At 32.9% G+C, this 26,614-nt stretch overlaps 1 protein-coding gene across 7 annotated transcripts in view; it reads right to left on the reverse strand.

The window, feature by feature from the left end:
• Positions 1 to 26,614, reverse strand: part of milt (trafficking kinesin-binding protein milt) — a 146,267-nt gene that overhangs the window by 51,842 nt on the left and 67,811 nt on the right. For 2 of the 7 annotated variants that reach the window (XM_088234599.1, XM_088234594.1), the window contains exon 1: positions 2,790 to 2,992. The exons of the other annotated variants lie outside the window; for them this stretch is intronic. The gene's annotated coding sequence lies outside the window, so the exon portion shown is untranslated. Of the gene's footprint in view, positions 1 to 2,789; positions 2,993 to 26,614 lie in introns of those variants that run through there. 7 annotated transcript variants of the gene reach the window in all.

Raw genomic sequence — 26,614 nt, forward strand, 5'->3', positions numbered from 1 at the left:
TAATAATTTAAAAAAATAAATATATGGCACGTCAATATGGTAAACGGCAAACTCAAACATTCATAAAATCATCAAGGAGATAGAAAAGTAAATACCGATATTAGTGTGACGACACGTTTCTCTATGCACTGTTGGGTGCCGGGCGCGGATAGAGATAATCAGAATAAAAGGTGAGCGAACGATTTTTACGCTACGTGTAAGGTGTAGCGAAAAAGATCAATATATTTTATGTGGGTTTTTGTAGTCGGTAGGAAGAAATGCCTATATTACGTATATTAAAAACCCCCACATACTTCTTTCGAAAGTTTTCAATCAATATAAAAAATACTAACAAAAAAAGAGAATGTTAGTTAAATAATAAATACTTATCGGTATGAAACATTTCAGATTGCGCAGTTTTGTCAAAAACATAAATAGTTTTTATTATTTTTATGGTTTTAATATATTTTTATGAACTTAACTCATTAACTAAATTAAATTAACTTAATAATAGAATCACCATGTAAAGCGCCCTTGAGGTATTTTATTACGAAAATGGCGCTATATAAGTTATCCATAATAATAATAATAATAATAATAATAACTTAATTTATAAATTTCCATTGAAATATTGCGAATTATATCTCTTTCAACTTATTTTTTTAATGTACCTACACTTAAAAAAAAAAAAGTTTTATATATAGTATCCTTGCACTGTAAAATATTCACCAGTCTTACGATGCGCATTAGAGGGTGAAAGCGCTAATTGGACAAACAAATAAGTGGAAATGTACCAAGTATTTTTAAATTAATAACTTATTTATAAATATAAGTTGTTACATCATTACAATGGAATTCCATCTAGAATTGTCAATAAATAATTTAAATCAAATTATAAATTTCTCTTTAAAATTTAAGGTTTTCTTTCTTTTTCGAAATGATTATTTGGTTAAATTTGTTTTTTTAATTATAAGGATAGAATTTATTTTAACAGACAGGGAAAACATTTTTGAGAAGGGAATATGGAAGTCTAGGCATTTACAGGGCTTATGACCTGTCATTGGCTGGTTTAAGAAGCCAGATGTTCTTTTTTACACATGCTATTTTCTTTTTTATTAATACCTTCTAATAATAAATACGTTTTTGACGTTCAGTGAACCGTTAATAAATATGTTTAATGCACTTAAGATTAGATGCAGAATGACAAAAGTTATTATTACTAAACCAAGTTTTGTTATTGTTTTCTGAGAGCGATTGGTTTAGATGTACAATATAAAACTATGTAGCTTTATCGTCCAACCTGAATACATACATAGCGTTGATAATATCCCTTGCAAGCGATGTAACATGCATATGTATATTCAGCTTTACTCGGAATTGCCAAGATACATGTTGTATGGTGGCGCAAAGAACAGTATTCTTATATGTAGGTACTTGTGACTTGTACCGTGTACAGATACAAAGTACATTCCTAACTGTGCGAGTTGACTGGGGGACACAGGATACAGGACAAGAGAGAGAAGTTGTGACTAGTGACTACTACCCACAAATAGATCTGCGGTCTGCGCCTTATCAACACACGGCCAAAGGTTCAATAAACATTCACTTCAGATCGGGCCTAGTTAGTTAACCCGAGAGATCGCGAATAACTTCTGAGTTATTTCTGAACAGCGTCCATATCTACTCCGTGCTGCACAGTGCGCACTTACTTCTGACCACGGCCAGGGTTACCGGCGTTGCCAGACGGAAGTTGAATTAAAAACATGCGTTGAATTAAATTGACACTTTATATCGTAATAGCAAAATTACAATGCGACCGAAAAATGTTGTATTACAAAATGCTGATTTGATTTAATATTACAAAATACAAGTTGTTTCATTTGCTTGATTTCACTAAGAGTGGGATTAACGTGAATTTCTTTCATATTGTGCTGAAAAACGCTGAAAATGCCCCGTTTTTATACGTTTCTCATTACAAACGTCTTCATCAAAAATGTGTTTCGTCTTAACTTGTTGAAAAAATAAATTAAACAATGCGGCGTCGAATTTTGAATATGGGCTACAACTGGATTATTCATATTATTTGCGTAGCTTGAGCTGAAAATCTCGTATTTTGTTGCTGTAGAGAAAGATCCCAAAACTTAATAAATACAATTTTCGAACACGTGGAGTCAGGAAACCGATGCTAAGGGGATAAAATATATTTAAAATTTAATTTAATTAGTATCTATGAGTTCGTCGCGTTGTTTTATTCTTTGGAAAAAATTATAAAATAACAGTTAGTATAACGACGGGTATAAGTCTAGTATATAACACGGTGAAATTGCAAATATATGCGGAAGACTATACATTGCACACGAAATATTTATTAACACAAGAATTTATTATATTTGCTACTTAACTAGGACATCGACATTGTTCAGTTGTACAAAGTGACAGAAATAATACAAAAATTCTCGAGATAACAACGAAGGCCATACGACGTGATAACCTTAATCAAACATTTGATGTTAATGGAACGGTTGCAATTTCGACTCAAGAAATCTCCGATAGAAAGTATTATTACTTGATACAGTAAACTGATAGCGTTAGTATTGCTACAAGTTGGAAAGTAAGACTACCACCGATGGACAGTGGGCACGTAACCGGCCACACACTTACGTGACGCCACAGACCAATAATTACAATCAACATTGATGACTTATTGTGTACACACAACGAGCATCCCTTCGACGGCGTGACATTGTTTCGGCCGGTGACGGAATCACTCCACCATGCTGCCATGTGTCGAGAGCAGAGAGCTGAAATACCTGCACTAGAGCGCTACCATCCCCGGGAGCGAGGAGCACTCTGAAATTATGAATCACACTTTCAGCGTCACTGGGCACATGATTCACTCGGAAACTGAACTAGCGGAGCACCGGTCGGGTATGCCGCGCATTTTGCGCCGGCTGGTGAGCGGCAGCGGCGAGCGGTCAGGAGCGCGGCCAACGTCCGCGGCGGGCGGAGAGGAACTGAGTGCCGGCGGCGGGGGGCCGACCGCCCGCGCCCGCCCCGCCCGCCCCCCAGCCAACCCCGACCGGCAGCGGAGGGGTGGAAAATCTCTCCACCGAATGGAAAGTTCCGGGGAAATGAATGGTGAAAGCGGATTGGCTGAAATGTTCTTGGGAAAGGTCGGGACGGTTTGTCAATGGCCTCAATATTCTCAATTCGTTTTGCGGTTAAGATCAGAAGAACAGAATTTCAAAAATATGTACATGTAAATGTGTACTTACTTAAATACCCACTTTTTTATTCGAAATAAAACACTCTTGAAATACTGATAAGCTACCAAAATACATTATTTTGATGTAAATTCGCACAATTTTCCCCAAGGATAGTGAGTGACTAATAACGTATGTACGACATAAATGTGTTTACCTGCCCGCGCCCTGTGTTACTGAACCAGTAAGGGGTCACTCGAACCAGAAAATAAACTACCTTCATAAATAATTTATTCGCCTACTCCGATCGGCTGAAAATCGGTAGTACCGTAGTTACATACATACATGTATAGTAGGGTGGGCCGATAATTTTTTTTTCCGAATTCTGAAATGAAAGGGGTCTAAAAAGTTGCCCTTTGGATTACTCGGGATGCAAAAAATATATAAAAATATATTTTATACTACTTTTGGCCCTCAACCAGAGCTTGAAGTTTTCGAAAAAGCCAATTTTTTGCCCTAAACCGGCTGTCATTTCGTATTTCAGTAAGAAACTCATACCCGTATTCAGAGACAAACCTTAATGTGAGGAAAGTACATTCTATTGTCTTCACCTTCGGGTTATTTTCTGCATTTGAAATTAGAATGTGCTTTCTTCACCTTAAGTTTTGTCTCTGCATACGGGTATCAGTCTAATTAAATTGTATAATCTGCATTAAATCTTATTATATAAGCATCCAAGGGCGTGAGTTGCACTTTGTTTTGTAATAAATGGGTAGCATTGTCAGTTCCGCGGAGTGTAAATTTTTTGCATTTCGGTAGTTTTAAAACGTGTTCGAATTTGTAATGTGATTAAGTTATATCTTTAAGAACAAAAAAAATATTTTATCAATATAGATAATTAAAAAATGTTCAGACAGCTATAAACTTCAAGTTCTCCAATTAGTTATTATTCCCGCCAATATTATAACTGCCAATCAGATTTCAACAAAAACAACGTTCAATGCGACATAATTATTTTTTTTATTTATTTTTTTTATATTAAGGCAATCCATCCTAAGAAGGATGATTAACGTAAGCAACAAAGTTTTGTGGCGCGCGCGCGCACACATACACACACACACCCTTGTATACACGTATGAAATGAATTAATATTGAAAAATAAATGTATTTCTTGGACAACGAAAGCCGAGTAATATAATATCAACACAAATACTCTTCAAGGTAGTAAATACATATCCGCAGAACTATTTGATCCCGAATGGATCCTTAGTGGACATTACTCGTATGTGAGAGCGAGGCTAGACCTGTTTGACGGGACGTTTTTAAGATACACAGATAAGCTTGGAGGGTGAGTTAAGGAGATGGATGACCACATTTCTTCTGGATGTAGCGTCCCATAGCAGATAAATCAAATCAACAAAAAAAATCAACGTCCGATCACGTATACCTTATAGTACCTGTAGGATGTAGGTATGTTTGACGCAATAGAACAATCCGAAGATGTATCGAGTTTTATATTAGGTCATGCCTGGTAATACCAAAATGCGATAAATTCTTTTTAAACTCTACACTGAAACAATGGATTGGTTTTTAAAGATCATAATAGTTATGTAAATAATATGAGAATAGACTATGTATTATACAACATAGAACAATAGAATGATGAACATTGTTTAGATGCATATAATTTATTATGGAAATAAATAATTAAGTAATATGACCCTGGGGGAGCCTTAAGGTATTTTTAACATTTTTAAGCCTAATTTCGGTTATTTTTTTGATAAATCATAATAAATTGTTTTCTTCATTTGTAACCAATAGTGTAAGCAACACTTTTGTAAACATCAATTGTTTCATTACGTTGATGAATTGCATACAATTTTACGTATCAGAGGCATGTCCTTTTCATATTGTCGTGCACCTCCTGCTCTAAAGAAATTATTTTAATGCGAACTAAGGCACAACATAAACACATAAAAATATAAATTCATATTTAGTTAACTACATCAATTCAATTTGCATCACTCAAAATTGTATATAATACCACAGCAGCTCGCAGCCACCTAGAGTTCGCTTGTTTGCTGTTGTTTGGGATCCTCGATATACAATAAATTTATGCATCGCAACTCGACAGGATAGAAAATAGATTCCTCAAACTTCTGGATCGTAAATCCCACTTTTATTTAGAATAGTACGAAGACTCTTCTTCCTTTCATAGTTTAACTTCTTTTACTAAACGTAGAAGCATTTCTTATCGGTCTTTTCTCTTCAACAGAACAATGTTATCGATCTCTTAGAGCGTATTTCAATATATTGTCCCATTAAGTCAATACGACAGGTTAAATTTTTTTTATAATTCACTGCCCAAAAAATGTTCAAAACACATTTATCTATCTTAGTTGCTCTATGTGTCTATGTATCTAATGTAACTTACTTTGTCCCTATAAGATATTTTTAATACTAAATTTTTACTGTTTATTTTTTTCTCCAATACATTTTTTCACCCCTTTTTCTTTTCATAGTTTCTCTTTCTCTCTCCTTCCAAACTCATTATCTGATCCTACATTCCTCATTATTTAATATGTATAACATAATATACTTTTTTATTTTTTAATTAATGTTAATACGTGTAAGCCTTATCTCCCAATTAAAAGCAGCTGTTATTTTTCATTAATTAGGTTTTTTTAGTAAAAAATTTTGACCAATCTCTTCTTTTGACAAGTGTGTTTTTTGGTTGGCTAGAAGATATTGCTTTTAGTAATAAGTCCGCCAAAGTACTTATTCTTTGTACTTGAAGTTTTAAATCAATAAATTTTGTGACTTGAAAAAAATATTTTTAGAAACACTCTTAAAATGAAGCATTTGTCAATGTGTACTAATGTATGTACCTTTTAATATGTTTATTTATTTTGTTCATTAACGCCCAAAAGGCATTTACAAAAAATAAAAATGAAATACATGCTAACATACTAAATAATAAACAGAATATACAGAAAAAAAATGTGAAATTAGTTAAAAAGGATATGATAAAAAGTTTTACAAAGTAAAAAAAAAAAAACAATAATAACAAAGGTATTCAAGAAAAAACAGTAAGCATATAAACAAAAAATGTAAAGATATAAGCTTATGAAATAAATTCTGTAAAGCAAACATTATTTATATAAAGTGTTACGGTAAGCAAGAAAGACATTTTTAAGTTAAGTTAATAAACAAGCAAGCATATATTATCACGAACAAATAAGAAATAAAAATATGTATCTATGAAATGCGTATTTGCCAATACTACAATGCAATTTGATATAATAGTAAAAAATAAAAAACAAGTATAAGGTAATAAAAATAAACAAGTAAGTATTTTTTTTTAATTTATGGAATTGAAAAAAAAATTAATAATAAAATTAAAAATTTTAATTTTATGTTAGGTACTATCGTAAGTAAATTTCGTATTGGTCAACTAGGTATACTATAAAAATTCCTCTCCTCCACTCCTCCGCTTTTTTTCCTCACCCCCAACCTTCTTTCAGTGCTCTTCTTTTCTTTTTCTCCTCATTGTGCAACATTTTCATAACATTTTTTTTGCTTGAATTTTTTTTTTGCTTTTATTACGAAAAAAAACTAAATACTTGACACACAAGTAACCATTTTCAGCCTTTAACCTCAATCATTTTATAAAATTATTTTTAATCCAAAGGTTTTGCGTGTTGCAAAAAGGATTCCTACATATATATTTTTTCATTATTTGAACTCTTAAGAGACTGTGACTTAAAAAATCCCTTTGAAAACGGTGCTGTAACGTCGTGTTTCATTAAACAAAAGACGAGAAATTTTGAAATAAAGATATCTAAAAACAAAAATTTAACACATAATGTACTGTTAAATAATCTGTTTACTACAACCTCTTAAAGAAATATGAGATATGTTTTGTATTCTACGAGGGTAAGGTGAAAAGTTCTCGGCCTGACAATAAAAGACTGCGATTTTCAGTTAAAAAATGATTTTATTTTTCTACTTAATCTCCCTCGACTTCAACACACTTAGTCCAGCGTTTTTCCAACATCAGTATTCCTTCTCGGAAGGGAGAGTCTGGAAGGCTGTAAAAATATTCATCTACGGCCCTCTCAACTTCTTCATTGGACGCGAAGCGCTTCCCAGAAATGATTTTTTTCAAGTTTGGGAACAGATAGAAGTCTAAAGGTGCCAAATTAGGAGAATAGGGGGATGGTCGAGCAAATCGTATCCCAAATCCCGCAGTTTTCCCATCGCCAATGCACCCCTGTGTGCAGGTGCGTTGTCCTGGTGAAAGATGTTTTTTTTCTTCTTCAAGCCAGGCCTCTTCTCGCAAATTTTGGCATCCAGCTGGTCAAAAAGGTTGGAGTAATATTCGCCTGTAATTGTTCTGCCTTTTTCAAGGTAATCAACTAACAGAATCCCTTTTGCATCCCAAAACACGCTAGCCATGACCTTTCCGGCAGATGCGATCGACTTCGCTTTCTTTGGCGCTGAACTACCGTCTTTCAACCACTGTTTGGACTACTGTTTCATTTCTGGCGTGTAGTGGTGGATCCATGTCTCATCCATGCTGACAAATCGCCGCACGAAATCCGTTGGATCCTTATTGAATCGGTCCAAACATTGCTGCGAAAGTCGTTTGAGCATTTGCTTTTGATCGACATTCAGCAAATGCGGCACCCATCTCGCGCAGAGCATTCGCATCCTTAATTCTTTGTGCAAGATGTTTCGTACCCTTTCTTCCGATATCCCTACAACCTCAGCTATCTCCCCCACCTTCACTCGCCTATCATCCAACACGATATCATGCACCTTTTCGATGGTTTCCGATGTGGAGGCGGTTTTTGGCCGTCGTTCACGTGGGTCATCTTTGAGGGACGTGCGACCACGTTTAAATTCAGCTCCCCACTTTTTAACGGTTGACATGGAAGGAGCAGAGTCCACGTAAACTTTTGTCAACTTCGGATGAATTTCCTTAGGGGTTTATCCATCCAAAACGAAGAATATTATGACCGTACGATATTCAAGATTATCCATTTTAACGAAAAACATGCAAGTGGTCCACTGCAAAAATTCGTGTAAGAAAACTACTTGAGAGAACAAGTTGAAACTTGTCATAGGAACTAATGACACGTGCACCCGGGCAGGCAACAATTTTTTGCTGATTGTAAAGCTAGGGTTTCCTAGGACAGCGGTGCCCGCATCTTAACGGCCGTAGTGAACGGTGATGCGGTGGACAGCCGTCGTCACGTCGACCAGAGAGTGGTTTCCTAGGGAAACGGAGTTAAATGGTGTTGATAACACCGTTTTCCTAGGAAACCACACTCTAGTCACAGTTACGACGGCCGTCTACCGCATCACCATTCCCTACGGCCGTTAAGATGCGGGCACCGCTGTCCTAGGAAACCCTAGCTTTACGCTATCTCTGAGTCTGGCCGAGAACTTTTCACCTTACCCTCGTATGTAGACTTATGTGACATCATAGTTAATAAACCTTTTCATGGAGTACATTTTTACATTGCACACAACTAAACTAAAGGAATATTTCAAATGCGCATGCGCAGTTTTGTAACCACGAAGAATCTTATTATTAATTGCTGACTGCGGGAGATTACTCGTAGTCGTAGAGCCTTGTTTTACATAAATTTTATCAGAATAATTCTAGAGCTCGAGCATTAAGCAATAAATTGTGGCATTGTTAAATTACATACAAGTATGTGCATTTAATCTTATATTCACGACATGAGAATATATCACACCGGAGGAGGAGAACAGGCCTTTTTCTTAGAGATTTATTGAATAGATCACGCGATGACACCACCGAAAGACATTTTTAGATATTTGAAAAAATATATACTAGCTGCTGTAATTTATCTTGAAGTTGTGAAATCGAGTCTTCAGCGAACGTCCTCGAAATCTCCGAGTGGTGTGAGAACCGCTGATCGATCCGAAAAGGTGTGGGGGTGTGCGAGATATTCACTGAGATCACACCAGATGTACTGGGTTCGCGCAAACAAAGCCGCGTCGTTCAACAAAAGGGTCGTGGGAAACGTTTCAAATTGCCAACTTTTTGTCAAGTTGTCGCATGGCTGTATTAAAATTGCACCACTGATAAAATAGTCAAAGCTCAAATTATTCCGATTTCTAGTTAAATATACAGAATAAATTCATCGTCTCATATAACAAAAAATAGTCATAATTCTAGCTTTACGATTTAACCACACTTTATGACACTTACATTTACACTTATTCGAACGCGGTTATTCTCAAACAATGTCATATTTTAACTATTTTTTACAATCGAAACTTTCTTTGAAAAATGTAATATTATTTTTGAGACCAGTAATTAAAACATATGACTCATAGACGGTGCCTTTAAGGGTAAAAAGATAAATAAAATAAAGGAAACATGGTTTCAAGGTGTGTTATTTTGGTTTTTAGGCTCTCCCGGAAACTGTGATTTTTGAGTTTAGACTTTATTTTATCGGATGCGCGAAATGTTTAATTAAGGAGGAAGAAATAAGCCGCATGTTATCTACAAAAAGAATAACATGGATAATGTGACACGGGGAATTAATCGAGTTAGTTTATAGTTTGTTTTCATTTACGCATGAGATCGTCAAACATCATTAACCGGATCCATTACGAGAAGAAAATTATCATTATCATTGTTAAAGACCATATTATAGGAAGATGATAAAAGACAGCAGAACTAAGTGGTCGTTTTTAGTTAAAGAAGCATGTCGAGTAATTAGCCGTACGCGGGAATGTGTTCGGAATGTATTCGAGTAAACAAACGCCTGTAAATGTAATAAGATGTCTTGTCATCGATCGATAATGATGACTATGGAACTGATTTACTTCTCTAGTGAAAGAGAAAACCATTCATTTTCTATAAGAATTTAATTAACCGAATCGTGTGTGATAGAACATGACATAAAATAATTAATATTGCACATTTAAAACACGGCATTTGTTTTAATTTTTAATATCACTGTGCATGCAAAATATCGAACTGACGCCGCCGCCGTGGGAATCTGTACCACCGTTCTCGAGAAGCGACGATATCGGATGGATTTAGTTACTAGTGGTGCAGAAGTCAGTCGACTTGACCTCGGCTGTACATCCAAAGCGTTCGACGAGAAAGGTTCATTTGATATTTTCATAACGGTAATAAAAGCGCACCGTAGACAGTGCTCGTCAATCGCTTCGTATATAGGTACAAACAAAAATAAACTATGTGTAAACTTATCAATGAAACTTCTTGGTTTAGTTTTACTTTTTATTCTTTTGACCAACGAGCGCTTTCGCCTAAGTAGGCATCTTCAAGACTGGTGAATTGTTTACAACATTTACAGTGTTTATACTATTCTTAACATATTTATTCCATTAACAATGTATTATCTAAGTATGTATCTTAAAATATTTCGTCATTTATCTATAGGTATGTAAACTTTCCTATAAAAAAATGAAGTATTATGCTAATTTTTATCTGTTAAAATGTGTATTTCCCACTCTGTTGTATTTCGCCAAGGGTTCTTTTCCCACCTTTTAAATAATAAAAGCTTAATCCCAATTTCGGTCCAAAGACTCCCAAAAATGAACTGTTTAGCAAACTAGTTGTATATATTTATGTTTCTGTTCCCTGTTAAAATACGTATTTGATCTTATCTCCAAAATATGTTAAGAATAGTATAAAAACTGTAAATGTTGTAAACCAACACCAGTCTTGGAGATGCCTAAGTAGGCGAAAGCGCTCGTTGGTCAAAATAATAAAAAGTAAAACTTAACCAAGAAGTTTCATTGATACGTTTATATATAATTTTATCATAATCATTAACTATGGAGTTTTATCAAGAAATATCAACAAAAAACATCAATATTATCAAACTATGTGTATTATTACAGATTGCTCGATAAATCTGGAAATTCCTAAAAATAATTTGAATACATATCCGAAATCACATTGAATAGAAAATATGGTGTATAGGTAGCGTGCATGTTTAAAAAATAAAATTAGGCCGCTTTCGTTTATTTATTAGGCGGCATGAAAACGCGAGTGACAGCTGATTAAACAAAATTAATTAAACACGGCTTCTACAAAACGTATAAGGTAAGTACAGTCAAACATACGAGAATACACTATACATTCGCGCAATAATGGTTTGTATCTGACGAACAACGGTCTATACGAGAAAGAAAAAGCATTTTACAAGTCTCGTGATGGGAGCTGTACAAAAGAACCACATTGGACAAATAAACGGAATAGATTTTTGTCGATGTATTCAGGTGGTTGGTGGATAATACTGCTACTACAAGTGGGCAGTGCACGGTTAGAATTACTACGAATGTTCTGCCTGAAATAGTCGACACCGATCTGCCTGGCAAATCGGAGTAATGCGCTCTATTTGTATCGGTGTTGTATTAATTGACTCGTCTCGAGACTACTTAGCCATGCTTCGGACATTTTGCGCAGAAACATAAATCGATCGGTACATCTTTGCAAAATTAACATAGTGTTGATTAGCGGGTGTAATTTCTGCAATCCAATCGCTGTTATGTAAATTTATCGAAATAAAAGTGATTATCATTTGTTTTTCAATCACATTGATAACATTTTTGAGATAAGAATTGACAAAACAAGTTTGAGACAATAATTAATAGCCTTCATGATAAGGTGACTATATATAATACCCTTTAAAAATCATATAAAATAAACTTAGATAACATGCATACAGTATCTAGTATCTAGGAGTTTTTTCTAGAAATTGCCACAAAAAAAGGGTTCGAAAATAATCAACAGTTTTAACAACTTAAGGTCTGGTCCGCAGATGTTTCCTGGTATTGTACTACCTTTGGTAAATGTCAGAATAAACAATAAACAAGTTGGATTATCACATCAGTTTACGTCCATATCTAACCAATACGTTGCTCTCCTCGGTGAGACCATACATAATCTCGAAATGTCGAAGTGCCCCGAGCAGACACGAAATCGAGCGTGCCTCTCTAGAGTTGTAACTGTGAAGAATGTACACAGCGAGTTCATTCCGTAGACACCATTTCTCAAATAAAAAGTGCAACAGCACTTTTGATAATTGAGCGAAAAACTAAGCGAAGAACAAAAATACAGTAAAAACCTAAAAATCAATAGGCGTAAAATCTGCGGAGACATTATGATATAATTATGGAGAGTAAAATTTAATCACGCGCAAACAACTGGGTAATATTAAACAGAAAAATGATGGATGCATCTCTCGTTATTTATGAGCGCGTTTAACATGCATACTATCTTCTGCGCGTGTCATACGAAAGCGTTGAAAACACACTCGTACATACATTAATACATTTTTTGCTTGCCTGGTTTCCCTATTTAGAAATACGGTTATACGCGAAAATTCTTATTCTGAAAACAGAATGAATGGGAATACATCTAAAATAAGTTAGTATTACGGAAAAAAACGGTGGATTTGAACTGATAATGTTTCATACTTGCCTTCTAATGTTCAAAGTCACGATGAGTACCTACTTATCGATCAATTGAATACACATAAATTGTCGCAATTTAATGGAATTTTTAATAAACACGACGAATTCTTAAATTCATTCGCATCATAATGCACTCTTTTTTTTCCAATATGTATTTGGAAGTTCAACAAGGATAAATAAAATACATACAATTTTTAAGTGAGCATTGCTAACATTCTTTATACATATCCTCAATTATAGAACTCCACCATCTCTTCATTAATGCTCAATTTATTGAGCTTACATACCTGAAGCCTGCACCGCTAACTGAATATCTATTTAACAGAGCAGACTTTGATTACAATCTCTGACATCGACTGGCACACTGAATTCCCAATTAAATCATTTGACGAATCCGTAAACTTTTTTTACAGTACTTTTACAAATCTGAGAGATAAATTTGTACCCGCTGTTAAGACTTTTAATAGTTCATATCCTATATGATACTCCCCCGCGCTAGTAAAAGTAATTAAAGAAAAATATAAATACTTAAGAAAATATAAGACTTACGTCAATCACTCCAATCTAATAACTTTTAAATTATTGCGTGATAGGATCAAACATCTTGAAAAGGATTGTCACGATTCTTACATAGCCTTCGTGGAAAAGTCCATCGAGGACTCACAGAAAAATTCTGGTCGTATGTGAAGGCCAAATCCAAATCTAACTGTATTCCTAATAGTCTTGTATTAGGTTATATGCAAGTAAACACTAGTATTGAAATTTGCAACGCATTTTCTGAATATTTTCACTCCACTTTTCTAGATCCAGCTAGTATCCAATCGAGAAATTCCACTAATCCCTCATCTACCTCGTCTCATGTGTATACCTCAGATAATCCCACATATTTGGAAATTCGCTTTTATAACACCAGCCCACAAGAAAGGGCCTAAAACCGACATTGCCAATTATAGACCGATTTCTAAACTGTGTATTGTTTTAAATCTTTGAAAGAATAATCTATAAACAACTCTATTTCGCCATTAAAAACTCACTGAGTCCATCTCCACATGGTTTTCTAAAGGGGAGATCAACTGTTTCAAATTTAATCTTACTTAATGATTACCTTACTGATTCATTGGACGGCGGTCATCGGGTAGACGTTATTTACACCGATTTCAGTAAATGCATCTACCGAATCGATCACAAATTACTATTTAAAAAAATAACTAAAATCGGTATTAAAGGCGACCTCTTTAGATGGTTTTTATATTATATAGACAACAGGTCACAAGCAGCAATGGTTAATAATTTTATTTCTAGTTGGGAACGGGTTCCCAGTGGGGTGCCTAAAGTGTCTCTTCTGGGACCTTTGCTCTTCATATTCTCTTCACATTGATGAATGATTTTCCTCTTCGCGCTTGCTTTGTTTTGCTGATGACATGATTTTTTTTTGCAAAAATCAAGACCCCAGCTGATGTCTCTGATCTGCAGTCAGATATCGACCGTCTAGAAGATTACTGCAACTCCAACTGCTTGAACCTTAATCCTTCTAAGTGTGGAGTTATTACATTTAGTCGCAAAGTAAAAAAAAATACCTATTAACTATGTGCTTAGTGGTCAAAACCTCCAACCCTCATTGTGTGTAAAGAATCTAGGTGTCTTCCATGATAGTAAATTACTTTTCGACGCCCATGTTGACAGCATCATAAAAAAGTCATCGCGTGCGCTTAGCTTTGTTATGCGTAGCTCTACGTCGTTCACTATGGCAGACACTCAAAATCCCATACTGTACATTGGTGCGAAGCAACTTGGAATATGCATCACGAATATGGAATCCTATGTACAATGTGCAGATATCACGCATTTAACATATCCAAAAGAAATTCGTTAAGTACATGTGTTTCCGGTTGAAACTTGAGTTTAAATCCGATCAATATATTAAAATATGTAAAAAAAACCTCTGCAAAAACGTCGTGAAATAGTTGATGTAATTTATCAACTAAAAATTGCCTCTGGTTCAATTGAATGTCCCTAACTACTATTCAAACTCTCTATTAATGTTCCTTCCAAAGTTCTAAGGAATAACCTTCTTCATATACCTCTTGTTTCATCTAATTATAGACAAAATTCATATTTATGGCGAACTTTTAATAATTTTAATGTAATAAAAAAATCATTAAACATAGATTTATTTTCAAATAATCATAATGACGTGCGGCGTTTGCTTTCGAAATAATTTATAGTACATTTTTTTTCTTTTTGATTAACATTAGATTACTGTTCATTTTTTGTTCGAGAATCTTGTTTAACTTACTGTGATGTTACTTGTGAAAACCTTTAATTGACTTATTTGAAATTTGTTTTGTTTTATATATAAGATAAATATAGCTGTTGGTTATCCAAATAAATCATTTAAAAAAATAAAAAATTAAAATAGAAAGGAATAATAATTCTATACCATTATTTTAAGTTTGTATAACTTCGTTTACTTTCCAAATATGTTATTTTTACATTGAATTAAATGTCAATATCAATTAATTTCAAACAAATTGATATGTAAATCGGCAGCGTCACAAAGATAATATATTTTTTCATAGTCGACAAAAAAAAGGTGTTATTTTATAGTATTTTTTAATGGGGGAACAGTAAATAAATCTATATCAACACCCCCCATCGTTTTTAGAACGACATTTTTAAACTATGAAAAACTATAGTTGTCACAAAGATAATATATTTTTTCATAGTCGACAAAAAAATGTGTTATTTTATAGTGTTGGTAATGGGGGATCCGTAAATAAATCTACATCAACACTCCCTATCGTTTTCAGGACGACATTTTTAAACTATGAAAAAGTATAGTTATTGGAACTATTTTACAAAAAAAAATGCTAAAAAACATCAAATAGTAAATAACCATTGTAGTTTCAAGGATTGCGGTATGCAAATGGAGGCGAAATGAGAAGAATTAATAATAATAGCCTTTATTCAGTTCTTGCGTGTCGGACCTTCGTACCAATGCATAAAAAGTTCAATGTTAAACTAAAATATAAATACTGATCTAATTGAGACAAACTATTTTGAACTGCATCGATAAACACGCGATCTCGCTAATGAAAGTATATTTAGAAGGATGAACCACTAATTTGAAAGTGATTTGCTTGAGGGTATACTAAATGAATATGCCCGGTTATAAATCTTCTCGAAGTTTCGTTCTACCAATAAAAATCGCGACGCTATTCTACGCCGTTATTGCATAATTATTTTCCCGTATTTTTGGTATAAAACAATTCGTAATACTAACAGAAAAAATAACTTGAAAAAAACGATCAATTATATTGTCCATTGCACATTTTAAGTAAACAATCACACTGGATATTGAAAGCCACTTACCCGGATCCGTTTAAAAGGTCTTGTGGGCTCTTTTCAGATCCGAAAATCGCAAAAACATTTTTTTTAGTTGTAATGAATGGTAAATAATTTTTTTTTTCAAAATCCGCGTTTTTTTTTTTAAATTTACATTTACTGCTTTCAATCAAATAGGATATTATTAATGTCCATATATAAAAAAAACGACAAGTACGCTAACATGTAGCCTGCTTTTAATAGGTTTTTTTTAATTAATAAAAAAAACTCACATTTTGAAATTGTATTTAAATTAAGTAAGCATATATGAGCTTTTTTCATAATTAAAAAAAAACAACAAAAAAATGTAATTGGCGCTTCTGTAAAGCTGCTACATGTCGCTTAGGAACTTTATCCTTTCCACTGTCGATATATTCGTAAAATGATACATAATATTATGTTTACAATTCGTTTATATATAAATCATAAGTTGATTAAAAACTACATTAACTATGACTCAAATTGAATCTACAGAAAAGGGGAGTAAACATGTTTTTAAAATGCTGCCATTGACGACTAGTGCAAAAGAAAACTGAATTCATAAATATAAGAATTTGAACTAAATATACTAATTTTAATGGTTTCTAATTATTTTTCTTCTTTTCTACATCTGCGAGTGGAGCGCATGGACGTAACTTTTCTAATTACGATTTGAGTTCCGAGTAGATGAAAAACGGAAAAAAATCAATAATCTAGCCATTTCGATACAAAATATTTTCTATCCTAAATAAATACATTGTTAAGGTTAATGAGAGGTCATATTTTTAATTTATCTTTGACAAATAATTACTTATCAGAGTATCAAATAGAAAATATTTTACAAATTACGCGTAATTTTTTGTAATTTTATTAATGCAATGATTATTTTGATAAGCCTACGATTTTTGTCCCCAATATATTAAATTGCCTATAGCAAGTTATTTCGTACAGAGTAAACGACACAGGGTGTGTTTGTTTATAAAAATATCAAGGGACTGATAATCATAAAAATTTAATAAATTATTTTGTATTGACTTGAGCCATACACGAAATACGAATAAAAATTATGTGTTTATTTTTGGGAACTTAACGTTACTACCTCTTCTTAAGCATCTAACTAATTTTTAATAATACTTTCAGTCTAAACTTTTATTCCTCTAAGCGCTATGAGATTCCAATAGTCATATAATTTAAGGTTGTGGTAAGGTCCGTTGCCCAAAAAAGGTGATGTTGTACTATGCTTTAACATCGCACGACCGACATCAAAGGTCGCAGTCAAAAATGCTGTAAAAGGAGAACACAAGAGACATCGATCTCTTTCCCAAGCCGACAGCCTCCGAAGTAGCACGTGACGTTTAATCTCTAAAGCTCTGATTGCAAATTATTCTTGCCATTTACAAATCCAGTGAAAATATATCTCATGTAAGATATCCCAATCGTAACAATTTAATAATACAGACGTTCCATTTAATAATCATAACCTACCTGATTCTAGAGAACTGCAATGAAATGATTTTTAATCGGGATGATCTTACACCGGTTCATATCCCGACATATTTAAACTGTCGTGTTTTTGTCAAAAGGAACAAAAATAGGTGGCATGAAAAACGCTTCAAAAGCCGGTCAAATATAATACGTACTAATTTTATCACGAAGGTAAGGTGATCAGCTTTATCTTCAGATACTTAATAAAATATTACAGCAGTTAACCTTTAAAATAAATATTTCACGTTGACTCTCCGAATCGAACCCGGGAACTCGAGCATGGTTAGTGAACGTGCCAACCACAGTTTAATTGGGGATTTTTATCTGAGAGAAGCCATCGAGTCGAAATCGCTCGTCTAGGGTTCGGGATCTATTTTTAACGCATCATTGTATTCTTTATCCGCCCGGACATGGACAAGTTAATTGAAATATATCAATTTAGCCTAAAACGGCTTCTATACGCGGGGAGACTGGAAACTCTCGGTCTCTCTCGCAACGCTGCAGGAACGGCGAGAAAGGGGTGACCCGATAGAGACATACGAGATACTCAACAGTCACTATAGCTGCCCAAATTTGGATCCCATGTTCAAGCTTTAACAAGATGCTCGTCTTCGAGGCCACAGTCTCAGGCTGGAGAAAACGAGATTCAATCTAAATCCACGAAAGCATTTCCTGAGCAATAGGGTTGTTGATGGTTGGAATAAGCTCCCAGAAGAGCTGATCTCAATGTGTAGTCTCAATGGGATAAAAAACGGACTAGATTTGTTTCAGAAAAGTTAAAGAGCGCTAACAGATAACTTTCATTAAAATAGATTTAATGATACCAGAATTAAGCTCCTCGCTCAAAATGAATGTAAAAATGAATGCACACCTAAACTAAGATCTAGATATGTGTTACAGAATAACAAACCTACATAGGATATAAGACAAGAAATATAATTTCATGGAAATGGGGGTTGAAGCACCCGTTGTGACCCAGATATACCAGACTACAGAAATTGGTACAAGGAAACTAGAGCGGTAATCGCTTTAAGTAATCCTATATGCTTCGCCAAAGAATAAAGTTGATAGAAAAATAAATAGGTTTTTAAAAAAGAAAATAGCTGAATTTTGACAATAAAGAAATATTTAACATATTTGCGTGACAATATATATAGTAGCCTCTTCAAGAGGAAGAATCTGAAATAAAATTTGTACTATTTGTTGGAGGGGGTAAAGCACGGTGAATTTTTCTATTTATTGTAAATATTGAAAGCAAGGGTAAAGAATTTTGGAATACAATATTATTTATTAAAGTTCAGTCCCACATGTCAGTTTTGTTAATGAATTAAAAATGTTATTCCATAAAGAAAATGCTGAAACAATAAATAATGTTAGAATTATTATTTTTATGTTTTTTATATGCCTTTTTATTATTTTTTCATATGATTACTTTTATTTTTCAAAACCACTATAATAGTTCAGTAGGAATACAAAAAGTAGAAATCGGGTTGTGGTCCTGTGCCTAGTGTCGCAAACTCACGAATCAGATGTCCGGGGTTCGAACCCCGCTTTACCACAACTTGATTTCCATTTTCTAATGGGAGTTACTGTAAACTAATTGAAAATGGCCCTAAAATTTTTAATATTCGGGTAAATCATAAGAACGCACATATTTCTTTTTTTTTATTTCTAAAAAAAGACCAAATAGTTCACAAGGATCTTCGTTTTAGTGTTATTTTTATTTGTTTACTACACGTTTGGTAAAATTGTTCATATGAAGAAACTGTAAATGTATCTATTGAATATAAGCCGTTTTGTCTGTAGTAAAATTATATTAAAACAATTAAAAACATATTTGGAAATAATTCTCCGAGAGTTAAATTCAGTACATATACTCATCTACTGTGCCTACAAAGATTTGGACATACTCAAATACAGTTTAACTATATTTTGAGAATGTTAAAATGTTTATAAACAAGGGTGGACTTTACTACGCAGGGAGAAATTAAAATTTAAATTTATTGCAGCAGAGAGGAAAACATTTTTGAGAAAGGTAAATATAACTCTAGGCATTTACAGGGCTTATGCCCTGTCTGCCTAGGCTTTCTTATTCCCTTTTCAAAAATGCTTTTCCTCTCAGTTGCAATAAATTAAAAAATATTGTTGATTATTTTGCAGCTACAGAGCGCATGGGGAGCGCGTGAGGCTAAAACTCTAGGTCCTTGTTTATAATCATAAATATCATTTATTTATTGGTGAATTAAGTTTACAAATAATGAGTACTAGTCTAGTAGCTATAAAGCGTATGAACGTTTGAAAATCTAACTATGATGTGAATAATTTATAATTTCTGGTGGTCAATAATCGATACATCGAAAAGGCGTGATAAAGAAAACATGTATTTTTTCCACGGAGATGTTTCCGTCATATTAAAAGCAAACTTCACGCCATAGGGGGATTCTTATGAGAATTTCCCTAGACGCACCAAATAATTGGAGCGCAAACTTCACGCATTTCTGCAGAGTTAATGCGAGCTGATCAAAACGCAATGAAACTTTATTTTCAAAAATGTGTACCCACTCAAAAAGTATGAAAATCAAACGAAAATATTGAGTCAGCGCCCAGGAGGATTGTGACATTAGTTCGAGAAAGCAATCAGAAGGCGAAACAATATTTATAAATAAAAAATAATGATAAAATACTTTCAAAATGTGTAGTAAACATTAAATAAACATAAATTACATGGATCACCGCGAAATATACATCTTATCAATCAATGTGATATTTACATTTTTTTTAAATTGTTTTCGTCACTTTAGAATGATTTTTTTTCAAATTTAATTGTTACATTAACATAGCACAACAGAGATGAAGAACACTCAAGATAAGGTAATATAGAAGTCTAGGCATCTACAGGGCTTATGACCTGTCAATGGCTGGTTAAAGTGGCCACTTTACACACTGTGTAACATTCACCATTTTGCCCATATTTGAACATCTGTATTCCTTCAATTCTTTCATCTGTTGATGTTTGTGAAGTTAAAGAGCTGAAACCTTTATTTATGCGGGTGAGATTCATCAAATTGAATTATTTCACCTACATACCATTGACAGGTCATAAGCCCTGTAGATGCCTAGATAAATAATAAATATACCATTAATACCTAAATACGAAGTCTTTACCAAATTAATTGTATTGTTTGGCGAATGCTTATAAAACTATGAACCTAGGTACTACATTTATGTTTTTTTAAACATGCATAAACAGGGTTTTCTTTAAATCCAGACACATCCGAAACCACGATGATAAGTATGGGCAAGAATACATATTAGCATATTTAAAACAATACTTAGAAAGCAGGATTTTTTTTTAAATAAAATATTTTAAAAACAAATGATTGCTTACTTCTGCAGGGAAGAAGCGAGGGGGGCGTGGTCATGTGGTTGGCGGTGTATTAGACTCCCTTCTCCCCTCTCCTCGCTTCACCCTTGCAGAAGTAAGCAACCATTTGTTTTTTTTTAAATTTATTCGTTCTAAAAATGTATTTTAATGTGCCAATATGTCTTCTTGGTCGTAGTGATCATCGTGGTTTCGGATGTAACAGGGTTTTAAGAACAACCTGTATATATAATTGAAAAACAAAATATCGTTAAAAACGCAACAAAAGTTATAATGAAGAACAATGAAATATAATAACGGAAAACGAACCAATAATGTACCTAAAATCGTCAAAACATTTGTCCAAAATGTTGAATTATAAATTTGAATTATGGTTTCGTAGAAACGACTAATGAAACTCTACATATAAAATAAATCAAACTCTATAGAAAATAAGAGCTTAAAACGGTACACACGTTTCCCTATAAACTTTTTAGACCAATAAGAAGCAGTGTGGAGGATTTAAGTAGGTATATACATATTTTCAAGTATCATATTAGAATATGTTTTCAATAAGTAAACAAAGACAAAAATAAATTTTATCGATTGATACTGCGATTGCAATTAAAGATAACGAAATATATTGTTACATAGAAAAGAAAAAAAAATATTAAGAACAGATATGAAATAATAAAAAGATTATCGGCTTACAACACGATTCGCTTCTCGATAAATAATCTTAGATTTTAGTATGCGGGAAGAGCATACGAGTATTATAATATTTGCACGAGGTAAGTGTGTGTTTAAGTTAATAAGATCGTCTATCAATCATAATAGGAAGGTATTTAAATTATATTTAACGATGACCGAAATAGGACACAATATAATTACGCAATATGTACTTTAAACAGATCCTCGTCGGTAGGGGTTGTTTAGTTTAGAAAAAAACGCAATTTTTCAAGTATTTATTTTTTCCTTTTTTTCACATTATTTTCTGAAGATTTTATAGCTACTCGAAACCGCCATAGCGGACACAGCTTCAGCTCTGCTTGACAAGCTCATCCCTGCTGATGACATAGTCACTGATTATCAGCATCACAAATATGCGTTATTAATTCCATTAACTTGGTCGTCACCGCCTGTTTCTTCATTAGAAGTTGGAAAAATCATCTCCAATCCTTATCTATTTAAAGCATCCAATCTAGAACTAATGAGAAAGTGCAGATATATGCAATTTGGATATAAAAAACGTTTTCTTACACGCGGTACAATATTATAGTATTTAATTGTGTTAAAAGTTTCTCGAAAATATATGAAAAAAATAATATTTTGAACAGTTTTAACGAATCAACCAATGACAGAGTGTTGTGATAGATTTCATGTTTACGGGAAGCCAACTCAACAATCAGCAGAACTCAATTAAGAGAACTTGCGACGTCACAGGCGGAGTAATTTCGCTGATAATAATTTTATCTGGCTAAGTTTGATAGTCTATTACAAATTAAAGAAAACCACTGAGCTTTATTATTGATGCTGCCGTTGTTAAAATGTACTTTTCACTTTCACACTCACAAAGCATTTTCCTTCCATGACATTGTTCAACGAAAATTATATATGTATACCTAAACGAATTTTCTTTAGAACGATAGATCGGCCGTTTTCACACCACAGTAAAAATCCACCAGGCCCAATATAATAATTAAGGGTGGATTGACTTTTATCGTATCATAATTAATTGTATTAATGATTTTATTTAATGGCGGGTAATCGCAGCGACCAGAACACCACGAGTCCACTCGATTTCCTTTTACATTTCTTTTACTTGCAAGTAGAAACTAAATAAATCAAACAAAAAAATTAAATAAAATGGAAGAAATTTTACCGGGCCATGTGGATTGGAAATGTGAAATGGGCCAACTACTAAGTCATAAAACAATGAATTATTTTTTAATGTATTTAAAAGTTTAAAAATATAATGAGTAGCGATTGACGATGATTATTTGGTATAAAACATTTTTTGGTTTGCATTTTCGAAGCTAAGGTAAAATTAACATAAATATTCAAAACAATTATTAAAAGAAACCATTTATCTTATTAAAAAGTCATGTAAAAATGTCGCTTTAACAGTTTTACTAATTAGGTACTGGTATGTAAATTTCTCTTCAACAAAACATCCACGAGGAAGTGAACAAATGATTGGAAATCCCGTGTGAAAATGTGCGCAGTGGTACAAAAAATATCAATATTGTGAATAAACAACATTTCTGGTGACGTTCACGCAACACTCGATTTGTCAAATAAAAGATAACATCAAATAACAAACTAAACAGTTAAATACAATAAAATAATTTAAAAAAATAAATATTTATATATATATATATATGTAGATTATTGTAATTTGAACGTAGAAAGTATCTGTTTTACGAGTATTTTACGTAAAATTAGGGAAAAATACATTTTAGTGAAATAATTAATAACATCATCGAAAAAATGTATCGAACCGCGTATCTAGCATATGTCTAAAGTAATAATATAAATATGAAAGTGTTTTTTGTTCGTGTGTCCTTCGCGTCTCAACGAACCGACCGATCGACTTGATTTTTCGCACAGGGATAGCCGGAGAAATGAGACGTAAAATAGGCTACTGACTTTTCAGTCCGAAAATTTAAAAATTACACAAAAAATATATATATAGTAACAATGAGTAAAATTATTTAAAAATGAGAAGGCGGTAAGGCTGAAAAGAATAAAAATAAAATTAATTCTTGAAATTTCTATTTCTTGACTTACTTTATTTGTGGTTAGTTTGGTTTGCTTTTCGTTTGGTAGTAAAATTTTGGATTTGTGAGCAGCATAACGATGCTACGGCACCATATACTGACGAATCATTGTATTTCTTTAATAACGATAGTTGGAAGACCAAGCTACTAGATCATTCCATGGGGAAAATTCATATTGATAATCAAAAACTCTTATTGATAAATGACACAGCTAATTAATTACCTAAATAATTTCTCCCTAGTACCGCGTGAGCGAAGCCGCGGGTAAAAGCTACTATTTACATAGAAGCTTATCGTGTTGTGTATAAATCATACTCGGTTGATTGTATGTAGATTTGAGTTCAATTTTTGCTACGTCAATTATATCGATTTGTTTTTATTTATTTCAAGTAATAAAAAAATACATGCACTTTAGCGGGTTTATTGCTTAAAGCAATATCTTTCAGTCAAAATACTGCTGAAAAAAATGGTCGAAATTTGTAAATAAATATAGCCATGATCGTCAAAACATCGTACACAAAAATGATATTTTACAAGAGAATACTCTTTCCTCTAAATTAACAAGAAATACACATGGAGAATCAAACTCTGTTTGAACTATTTATTTTATTGATATGAATAAAATAAACATTCGGAACACAACTTGGTTAGCGTGTTCGTTGATAATTGAGGAGGAAATGTTCTTCCGTAAAATATTGCTGTCGGTTACGACGTTTCGGTGATCATGGCGCGATATATAATATATATAAAAATATACATATTGATTTTATTATTTTTTTTTTATTCAGAAAAACAACAGCAATACAAAAAAATATATACAACATTATAAAAAAAAAAAAATCAAATAAAGCCAAATAAGTTTTCCACGTTAATACAATTTTAAAAATCTAGTTCAGTTAAATATTAATATATGTAGAAGTGCATGTGTGTGAGTTTTTGTGTGTGAGGATGCGTGGGTAAGTAAGTGAAGTGTGGTTTTGGTAAAATATATGAATATGAGGATGAGTTTATATGGGTGTGTTTATATGGGTGAGTTTATATGGGTGTTTATATGGGTGTTTATATGGGTTTATGGACAAGGTGAGTGTGTGTTTGATACGAGTGAATAGAAACATCTTAAATTTATAATGTATAAACATTTTTTTATAAAGCAAAAGATTTTTTTTTTTTTTTTTAATGGTTTTTGAATTTTTACTTTGAAGTGAGTTTACTGCAGTTAATTTTATCTATGCTATTAAAAAATACATTATAATTACGCGCCAAGCGAATCAGAGGACAGTTCTGTGCATAGTTGGTGCGAACTGTTGGTACATGGAAAAGAGATATATTCGTGTGACGGGTACGGTAGCCAGTCGGAAACCAGAACAGGACTATCAAGACGTCCATTAAGAATGTCATGTAAAATCCTCATATCTAATACCAAAGAACAATCCTCAAGACTAAGTATATTATGTTTATAACAAGAACTCTTATAGATCTCCAATTGAGATGTCTTTAAAATGTTTGCTGAATATTTTCAAGCCTTACATTGTGTGTGGAATACTTAGGAGACCGCTTTATATTATAAAACTGATAATTTTCAAGATACGCTGCGATTGGTGTACCAATGCAGTACCTTATGCACCACTCGGTGCGGAAAGGTAATGATGATGATAAATAATTTAAGAAATAATAATGTTTTTTTAAATAAAACTTTGTTATCAGTGTTACACAATTTTATTATTTTAAAAAACACTACTACGGTTTCGGGAGAGCACTCCTCCCATCGACGGGTGGTCGAGTTTTATTTTCAAAATAATATATAATGAAGTGTTACGAAGTGAATGCCGATTCAATTAATAATGTAAGAAATAATGTTCCTATATTTACATAATATCACTTCCACATGTTTTTGTTGATCATGTATTTTAGAAAAAAATAATAAAGGTTTTTCATATAAATTAAACAAATAAAGTCAAATAATCTTACGAATTCGTGCCATTTAAATGCCCTATGCACAACGCTATCAGAAAAAAGACCTAATTTTATTGTGGAAAATTCCATTTTAAAAATCTTATCAGCACTCGTACAAGATAAAATGTAACACTTAAATAAAATTATGAATTATTATTGAAACTTCGGATTCTAATTAACCTCAATAAATATTATTGATTTCTGGATTGTTTCTCGAAGGCCAATCTCAAGGTTTACAAATAAAACAAAAAAACCAGGCAATTTCCTAAAACCTCCAGAGAATTTCGATATATTAATTAGGAAACAATGTTTTTTACGGTTGTACGATCAGAAAAACGTTCGTAATATAAGTGCCAATGATCGGTTTTGGAAATTAACGAATATTTCACAACCGATTGATAAGCGTTCAATAACTAGTTATTCATTAAAAAAATATCATTAAACGATGAAGGTTTTAGTTCTAATTCATTCATAGTTCTAGTTCGCGTAAACAGTAAAAACAAAACCTAGAGTTAAGTTAAAACGATCCTTACTCTGTAAAAAAAAACATAAACTATGCAGTCATTTCAAAAGGAATAATAACTACAAAAACGTAAAAATAATAAGTTATTGGAATAAATAAAATTGACAGAGGCAAAACACCAAACACAATCGCAATATTATATAAAAAGGGCATTACTGCGTTCTTATTATTCACCTAATTATTTTATCGCCCAAACAGGAGAAATGTAAATGCGTTATTATTTACCTAAATATTTTACCGCCCTAACAGGAGAAATGAAAATGCGTTAATTTGTACCTAATTATTTTATCGCCTTAACAGGAGAAATGAAAAAGCGTTATAAGTTGCCAAAATATTTTAATTTCAGGCCATTGTCTAAATGTCGTAACTGTTATTGGTTGTTTATTAATAAATCGTTTATTACATAATTCCAATAAAATGTTTTCACAAATTTTATAATATCAATGTTCTCATAGTTAATTTTTCGCCTGAA

This window comes from Micrasema longulum, unplaced genomic scaffold (assembly GCF_059751315.1).
Source record: "Micrasema longulum isolate JH-2025_06_02 unplaced genomic scaffold, ASM5975131v1 h1tg001259l, whole genome shotgun sequence".
NCBI lineage: Eukaryota > Metazoa > Arthropoda > Insecta > Trichoptera > Brachycentridae > Micrasema > Micrasema longulum.